Here is a 10,116-nt window from a genome sequence, read left to right on the forward strand (position 1 = left end):
ACAAAAAATAAATAAATAAAGAGATTATTTTACACAATTTTGTATGACATCCGAGAAAGGCCGAAACCATTAAATAGATCTTTATATAAACATGAACGTTTATATAAAGAAAGTACTGAAGCCCTACTACACAGACCAAATTTAAACCTCAACGACGTTCTTACTATTCTTAAAGTATGGAAAATTGTCATACAAAATTGTGTAAAATTATCTCTTTATATCTTCATCAGTTGCATCAGTCTTAGGACTGGTAGCTCAGCAGCAATTTCCTCCATTCCGCTCTGTCACTGGCTTTCTTCTTAACCTCCTGTTAACTCCTCAAACCCGTGCTGTCTTTTACTTGGTCAAGAAAGCTTCTTTTCCCCTCTATTTTGCCTTCAGTTATTCTTTTCACAAGTCCATCATGTCGAAGTATATGTCCAAACCACCTACCCATCTAATTTTGATCCATTTAATTAGAGTTCTTGTTTCGTTTATCTCCCTCAGGACTTGTTGGTTTGATTTTTTTCTGTCCATTTTATTTTGTTCATGCGACGCCAGCACCACATTTCAAAAGCCTCCAATCTTCTTACATCTTCTCTGCTTAGAATCCAGGTTTCACATCCATAAAGTGCAATGCTCAATATTAATGTCTTTACTAATTTTTTTTCAATTGTAGATTGAGGTTTCCTGTTAAAATGCTTTTCATCTTAGAGAATTGGGCTTTTGCGTTGTTTATTCTTAATCTTATGTCTTCTCTTGTTCTGCCATCTTCTGTTATTATTAGGCTTCCTAAATATTTAAAGCTTTACAATTGTTTTATTTGTTCCCCGCCGATGTCTATATGCTCTGTATTGATAGGGATTTTGCCTGTAATGATTTTAGTCTTATCTGTGTTGATTTTCTAATTCTAGCATTGTTTTTAACGTTCTTCTGTTTCCTGCTACAAGGGCTATGTCATCAGCAAATCTTATACACATAACTTGCTCACCATTTATCTTTATGCCACTATTTATTTTATCTTTAGTTTCCTGAATGGCCTTTTCAATATATAAGTTAAATAAAAGTGGTGAAAGTATATATCCTTGTCTTACTGCACTCCTTATATTTATTATTTTCTCCTTATCATTGATTTTAATCCGTCCATTTTGATTTTTGTAAATTTGATAAATTATTTTCCTATCTCTCAAATCTATGTCGATATTAGTTAGACAATTTAGGAGTATTTGCTATAACACGTTACTGCACGCAGATTCCATTGTAATCATGTGCCCTAACTGTATGTTTTTCCTAGTATTGTTTGAATTACTGTACTGAGGATGTCCCAAGATACTTGAGATGAAATATTTACGTATTAAAATTTATCACTGTGGTTAGTACGTGTGTTTTTTTTTACATGAATTCATGTAACTCACCAGCACATTGAACATTCTTCTCATAATATGAAAGAATCGACGGCCTTCCTGGAGCTTCAGAAGCTGAGATGATGCTACGGGAATGATCTTTAAAAAAATCATCAATAATTGATAAAAGTAAGAATATTCGTCATCAGGCATTTGGCGACAATACTCACAAAGGGAATCGATGCTTAGAGACTTAATAAAGAATATAAGAGAGGTCTTTGATATAGAAAAAAAAATGAAAGTAGGCTGGTACAAAAACGTAAGGTACATCTTAAATGTCGAACCCCGAAAGAAATAAACGATTTGCCATTTATGTACAATGAACCAGTAAGAACAACCACAAATGTTATACATGATTATTCTTACCCATTTATACTATAAATCGGATGATCAAATGAGGCAAACTATTATTTAAAATTTTATTTACAAAAGCCTTAAGAAAGATACACTTGCTCACATTTTACTATTTTATAACAGAATCGATGTACGATATCATCATGGATTACGACATCCTTTGTAATGATCCGTTAAATATCAGTAGAACTGCCAACTGTCCCATAGAGATTTTTTATCAATTGAAGTTCTCAAATGTATGATGTTATTAAACTATGTTTTAAGTCTTATTTGTTAAATAATACCATAACATAATTGAATATGATTTAAAATTTGTTTTTATATATTTGCGAATGTTGCACTCATTCCATCAACACCCGTAAAACAAAGACTGGGATTTTGAGATTAAAAAAAATAGGATGGGCTGACCAGAACTGCACCTCACTGTCTTACACACTTATTTGCTAAATGCTATTACTAAAATATTGCACACATATGATCAAGGAACGAAATGACAACCGTTAATAAATGAACCCCGTGAACACAATTGTAGCAACTAATCCAATCAAATGAACATGTGAAGGAATTTGGGAACAAAACTCTTCACATGTCCAGAAATGGTCAACTGTAACAGAGCGTAAAACAACATGTAATCATGGAAAAAAAGGGAAGTTGATATAAAATTTAAAATAAATAACATTGCTAGCAACTGTTTACCTTTTCTCCCCCTTAAAGTCGTCATTATGCTCTGCTTGTTTCAACTCCTACCATACGCTTCTGTGACAAGTCCCCAAGGCTTAACTGGTGTATCATGGCAAAAAAGGGTTATACGTTTGCGCTTTACTAGACAAGCCTGTACTCAGGCATACATGTCTTTTTCCAAAAACATACATGTTTTTGGAAAAGCCTTTTTTGGCTTTTCCAAAATCTTTTCCCACAAAGAATATCCATAGATGATATCTCAGGCGACGCCGAAAATAGAGATGCTGGATGAATTTGCGTCAGGTTATTCCAGTTTAGAATATTGTGATAATTTTGGTTTATCTACTCTATAATATAAAATGATAAGCCTTTTTTGTAACGTTTTTATGTCACGTTTTTTGTCAAGTTATTTGAAACGTTTTGAAACTCAGGGGCTACCCTGAGTGTCGAGTCTTCAAAATTAAAGTCATCAGAATTCAAGGAGAACTGGCCTTCCAGTCCGCAACTCGGAGGGTTGGGCGCCATAAGTGCCAGGGGAAGAGGAACCCTCCCCCCTTCGAGTTTTCAAAATTCGAGTCATCAGAATTCAAGACCGGCCTACCAGTCCGGAACTCGGGGGGGGACAGAAAAGAAATTCCTTTTCGAGTCATCAAAATTCAAGGAGAACCAGCCTACCAGTCCGGAACTCGGGGGATTGGGCGCCGTAGGCGTCAGAGTCCCCTAGTATTAAAATAAAGTTATTACTATAAAACAGTAGTTGTAATTTATTACCAAGACAACTACTGTGAATGAAATGATTAAAAATGAAAAAAATAAAAAAATAAATAAAATAGAATTAAAAATGATCGTCTTGTAACTAGGAAAGAAAGGATGCACTCATCTATGATGAACTTAATCATAAGCAGTGAAATCATCACGGTTAGCTAAAGATTCGTGTTTCACTTTTGATCAATCGGCTTGATTTTTAAAAAGCTGTCGAGGCAGCTGTCTTTTTCCTAAGTACATCAAGCTAAAAAATTCATTCGGCTAAAGCACTCCAAATCTATCCGTGCACGGAGAAAGCAAAGCTGAAAGGAAAAAAAATACAAACATTCTTTATTAATCAGTTAGAACGTTTCTGCCCTTTTTACCAGTGTTCCAATTAGTGACAGAATTTTTCGTTTACGAACACGTTTCCTCCTGATATTGCGGCTCTCTTTGCCAACATACAATGTTCTAGTTATTTATTATTTCGTGTTTAAATAAATGAATATATTAATATTCATATTCATATATGAAAGAGAGAAGCCATAGAATTAACGGTTGACCAAATTAGTGCGACTAGCATACTATTTACATTATCACTTAGCGCAATCCAAAAGTCTAGAAAATATTTTAGTTTTTTGTTAAATTGAAAAGTTTACTATAACACGAATAGTTTTCTTCAGAACACACAAGGAGATCCTTTTATCTATTTCTAATACTAGAACAATAGAATAATAACATAACAATTGACAATTGACATTTATGTCTTTAGGGGTGAAGGAAGATGCTTTTCATATTCCCCGCTATCTGTTGTGGTTACAGTGAAGGTAAAATTTATGAGCAGATTGCTCGCCCTGAATGGGCATGGAGATTATGCATCACTATAGGAGGCTAATATAGCTTTTGGTCTTCTATGTTTGAATATGTCCGTTGCCTCTATGCTGCAGCTTGCTGAAACAAATCGTTGGGGTGTGTGGACGTCTTTAGGAAAATCTTGGATGCTAAGGATTGTAGAAAAGAGAAAATATAGGGAATATTTGTCTCTGTGGAGTTGATTGTTTCTAACATACCACGGGGCGTTCAGAATTATTCTTAAGCACTTATTCTGCACTCGCTGTATTTTGATAATGTTAGCATTATAGGTGTGGCTCCAGGCCGGAGAGGCATAGGTGATTATAGGACGAATTGTCATCTGGTATAGCTGCAATTTTATTCTGTTACTGAGCTTGCTATTTCTATTAATTAGCGGATAGCTCTGAGCTATGGCTTTCGATGCCTTTGCGCACGTAAACTCGATGTGTTGGTTGAAAGATAGCTTTTTGTCGAGAATTACACCCAGGTAATTTGTTTCTGTCTGCCAGGGAATTTTAGTATTGAATAGTAACACATCTCCTACAGGAGACATTGGCCTTTTTGAGAAAAGAACGGCTGAGCTTTTCTGGGTGTTGACTTCCAATCTCCACTTAGAGAACCAACCCTCCAGCTTTAGAATGTTTTCTTGAAGCTTTCTGGTAATGAAATGGGGTTTGAGAAATCCGCATACAGGGCCAAAATGGAAGTCATCGGATTGTGTCGGATGTCTGACATGTATATAGAGAACAGCAATGGAGCCAGTAGAGATCCCTGCGGCACTCCAGCAAAGATGTGGCGCTGGGAGGATGTAGAACCATTGATGTTTACTTGCATTGATCTATTCTGAAGACATGAATGGATTAAATGTACCATTTTTAGTGAGGTATACCGGTTGAGATAAGTTTGTGTAGGAGTCCAAAATTCCAGATTTTGTCAAATGCTTTGGATAAGTCTAGGAAAACAGCGCCTGTGCACTGGTACTAGTTGTAGCTGGTGGTGATGTATTCCACAATTCTGTGGATTTGCTGGGTAGTACTATGGTGTTGCCTAAAACCAAACTGTTCTTTAGGGAGGATGTTTAGGTCATTTACTGAGGTTTGGAGTCGTGAGAGGATGACCTTCTCTACAACCTTACCCAGATTTGAGATGAGACTGATAGGGCCATAATTTTGCGGTAGGTGTGGATCTTTGCTTGGCTTATGTATAGGAATTACGTCAGCCAGTTTCCAGGTGGAAGGAAAATAGTGAAATCTTAAAATTGCATTTATTATACTGGTCAGGTGCACTACTGCTTTTCGGGGCAGAAGTTTAATCACCTGATTAGTAATGCCGTCTGGCCCAGGAGCTTTTTTGTTCTTTAATTTTTTAATAATGTCATATATTTCAGCAGGTGATGTTGGTGCAGTATGGTCAGTGCTGGAGATAGGAAATTTGAGTAAGTGTCTGACCTTGCTGTGAATCTTATATATGTGGTCAAAGTCAAGGTTTCCATACGAAGGCCTGCATTGCTCCTCTAAGTCGTATGCTATGACTTCTGCTTTGTCTACATCTGTATGAGCAAGGCCCTGGACAGAGAATATTGGGGGAAGGGATCTGTCTTTGTTTTTGATATTTTTCAGTAGTCCCCAGATGGAGTGATCAGTAGGTAAAATGGAGAATATCCTATACTTGGTCTCTATGAGCTTTGAGTGCATCTCTTACTGCCCCATTTAATCTGTTTAGATTTATTTTATCTTGTGGTGCACACGTGTTACGGAATCTTTTCCTAGCTCTGTTTTTGTCTCTGATCAAGTTCATTATGTCTTCAGGCAAACGATCTGGCTTGCGGGCAGATTTGTAGGAGGAAGCTACCTTTATAGCAGAATTAATTTGTTGGGTGAGATTTGTAACTGCAGTTTCTACTTCTTCTTTTGTACGTATGTGAGGAACAGGTCCAATATAATCCTTGAGTGCTGCTGACAGTCTTTTCCATGCAATGTAGGAGTGAGAAGGAGGACATAGGTATTCTTGATTTCCCATCTGTAGTAGAATTGGATTGTGATCAGATGATAGTTCATCCATAGATTTGATGCTGAATTGAAGTTTAATATCCTGAAGGATGGCTATATCCAGGATGTCAGCAGTGCCGAACGTACTGAGATGAGTTGGTTCGGTGGGGTCTGCCACAACAGCGTTGCTTGATCCTAAGTAATTGTAAAGGATGCAACAATTCTTGTTTGTGGTTGTACAATTCAACTCTGGATGCTTGGAATTCAGATCCCCGGCAATAATGGTGGGCTCTCTGATGCATAAGATGGCATTTAGATCAGAGCGAATTAGAGATTTTGGGGAGGGTTGTAAGCTGAGTAGATTTTCAGTTTACCAGTTGAGCTGGTGACTACTTCCACTCCTGTGATCTTAAGGTTAGTGATTGAAGGAATGCTCACACAGTGGTGCTTAATGTAGTTTTTAATGAAGATGGCAGTGCCGCCGCCTCTGTAGAGTAGTCTATAATTTCTGTATAGGTGATAGCCCCTTATTGTAGGATTGTCTGATGGTCTTAAATGAGTTTCACTGATTAATATAACATCTGCTTGATATCTATATTTGAAATTTCGGAGTTCCAGAATTTTATTTTTGAGGCCATTTGCGTTCCAAGCAACTATCTGAAGAGATGCTGGAATGAGTTTGTTACTATTCCTTTATGAGAGCTGTGAGGATGACCTGAGTTTCACGAAGAAATCTTTTAGTGGAGGTTTCAGTAGGGTTTGATAGGCTGAAATTTTGTAGCATGTTTGCTACTGAGGCCGTAGTAACAGCTGTTAGGTTTTTAGGTGCTGTTGGTTGATTTTGTTCTGGAATTGGTCTAATTGTACGGGTCACATAGGCATAGCTTCTTGTTTGCTTTCGGGTGTCTCTATTATTGGAGCTCTCCGACTGTCGCTGCTGAGTCTCTGATTTTGATGTCTGGGCCTCTGGTGTTCTTGTACTGAAGGAGGAGGGCTGATTGCCTCCATCCGTCTGTTCTTTGGGTGCTGAGTACATCCTTTGTAGTTCGCAGGATGAGGGCCACTGCAGTTGGCACATTTGGCCGAGGTGGTCCTCGGTTTTGTGCAGGTATTGAGTTGTTGGGTGGCTATCTCCACATTTTAAACATCTATATTCCGCTCTGCATAGATTCTGGGCATGGCCAAACTTCTGGCACCTGTGGCACTGCCCAGAAGATGATCTTTTACGGAGTGGTTCCGGTGTGACGATGAGACCACAGACTGCTTTTAAGTTGTAAATATCCTTGTATATTTTATGAATCTCAACAAGGACTAATGGCATGGGAGTCTTGTCTGTTTTGTACATTCTGCTGACTTTGACTGGAGGCAGATCCTGAGAATTTAGGTCAGCAGCTATTTCTGCTGTGTCACTGTCTTCACAGACACCACGAAGGACTACTTTTAAGTGTTTTTCGGAGCTGAGCGCAAAGGTATGATACTGGATGCCTCTATCGTCCAGTTCTTTGGTCAACCTTCTATAGTCTGTCACTGTTGCTGGCTGGATCTTTATGCCTTCATCCATGTTTTTGGCCTTAATGAAGCCAATATGCAAATTGGGCATTGTGGATCTTAAAGCTGCCCACTTATGCTTTTCTCTAAGGATGATCGGAGGCACCTTTTCTTTGGGAGAAATAGCGGCGTCCGAACCCTGAGAATCCTGTTCCATTTCAGTATTGTCATTGTGCGGTTCATCTGTTGTTCTTCGCTTTTTGCGTGCGCTCACTTCTACAAAGTCTGAATGAGTATAAGGCACCGATTCTAAATGATCTTCAGCGACAACGTCTGAGACACATTCGGGGGGAAACGTGTCATACAATTTCACTTTTCCCGGCCAATTATCACTCAGCAGCTTTCCTAGTCTGAGGAATTCCTTGTTTACTTCCTCGAATTTGGTCTCATTCCGAAGTTTTGCCATTTGAAGACACAGATGGGAGTAGAGATTTCTCAGATGTCCCGAGCAGGTAAAGATAATCCTGTGAACTTTTGAGGGTCCACTAGCAAATCCCGTAGACACTCTTAGGTGTCTACCAGCAATAAAATGTCACTATAAGAAACAAACAAAGGCGATACTAGCGACTGTAGGCCTAGTGTATCGCCCTTGTAATTACAAATGACTTACCTGGATAAATCACTATGGAAAATAAAGTGACTGTTTTTGGTAGCAAGCAATTAACTACTATTACTAATGAATAAGCATAATGAATAAGCATAAATATAAATCGCTAAAAACATATCAATCAAATTCACAATTCTGATGATGTGAGAAAAAATGGCGGCTCGTCTGTTGGTGTTTCGTGTCATATATTATAATGTATTATAATAACATATAACGACTTTCTGACCAAACTACTAACGTAATCATGTCTTAATTTTTATGGTGTCTTTATTCATTTTTTTATTGAACGTTTAATTTTAAAGAAATTTGAACTGTTTAATTCTTTTTTTAATTTTAATTATAGTTCCAAAATAATTTCCTGAAATTTTAAAATAACAATAATTCTGAAAGGTTTTAATATTGACTCACTCGCAAAGCTTACAACCAATCATGAAAAGCTATATTTCCGAATTGCTTTTTTGCAGTTATGGCGAATTTTATTATTAAAATAAATAAACGGATCGGTGCACTGACTAGTCGGATCTAATTGAAATGTGATATTTGGAATCCACATGAAACGTTTAAGGCAGTCCCAATTGAATGTTTCAGTCAGTTCATTTTTACGAAGAAAAATTAAAATTGGCAAAGACATTTGAATATTTGAAAAATATGGGGAGCATACTCTAAACAGGAATGATAAAAAAATCGATCGACTTAGTTTATAATAACTTAAAAATAATGAATTCTTTCTGTAAATATAAAAACATACATAAATATATGTCGACAGCAAGAGCATGGAAATCAGTATTAGATTATTTTATCTTAAATGAAAAGACACCAAAGTTCTCTTCAGATGGTAGAGTTCAAAATGGATATGAACTAAGTAGAGACCACTTCGGAAAAAAGATGGCGTCTCGCATAGTAGTCTCGCATGACTGTTGTTGTTGTGAAGAATGTTTTTTGATTTTTGATATCAGTGGTGATTAGTGAGTTTTAGATATTGTGAATCTGCTTTGTTTACGGAATAGAAGGTAAGAATTTAACTTTGGATACAATTTTATGGCCCTAGCCCGTTCTATACGCCATCATACCTTTCCGAAATATATCTTAATATTTCGTACACAAGAATGGAGAATGTAAACGATATCAAGGACGCCATTCAACAGCTAAACAAAGATATGTCACTTGACATTCTCAAATTCATCCTTAAGAAATTTGATACAGACTACCCTGGCTGCTTGAATCTCTTCACTCAAGTAAATGACACTGAAGATGATGATTTAGACATAGAAGAGGACATTACACCTGTTCTACCTACAAAGACTCCCCGACAGCTCGATTGTTCTCATGAGGAACAATCCAATAAAAGACGAAGAACATCGGGAGGTGAACTGGAAGATAATGTATCAACTCAACAAAATCAGATCTCCCAAGACAGAAAAGAAAAGGTCCCTCCAGTTATACTTCGAGACAAAGACAAATGGACCTCAGTCTCAAGATCCCTAGGAGAACATAATATCAATTTTTCCTGGGCAAGAAATACGGAAGAGGGTGTAAAGATCCACCTTACCACTGTCACCGATTATCGCTTGATGACCAAATTGTTTGACAACTCCAAACTGCCCTTCCACACCTTTGCGCTAGCAAGCGAGAAGAACTTTAAAGTAGTTCTAAGAGGAGTGGCTGAAGGCATCTCAACTGATGAAATTACAGCTGACCTCATCAATCAAGGACTGACTCCGACCAAAGTCACTAGAATGTTGAGGTCAGATAAAACACCAATGCCACTGGTGTTGGTCGAAATCTCTAATACACAAAAAAGCATCTATGAAGTAACGGACATCTGTAAGCTTAAAATCACAACCGAACCTCTAAGGAAGAAGGCATCGGCAGGGCAGTGCCACAGATGCCAGAGGTTCGGGCATGCCCAAAAACTGTGCAGAGCTGCATATAGATGCCTAGAATGCGGTGAGGGTCATCA

The sequence above is a fragment of the Typopeltis vanoorti genome, chromosome 6 (genome assembly GCF_054136105.1).
Source record: "Typopeltis vanoorti isolate ZY-2024b chromosome 6, IOZ_Tvanoo_1.0, whole genome shotgun sequence".
Taxonomy (NCBI): domain Eukaryota; kingdom Metazoa; phylum Arthropoda; class Arachnida; order Uropygi; family Thelyphonidae; genus Typopeltis; species Typopeltis vanoorti.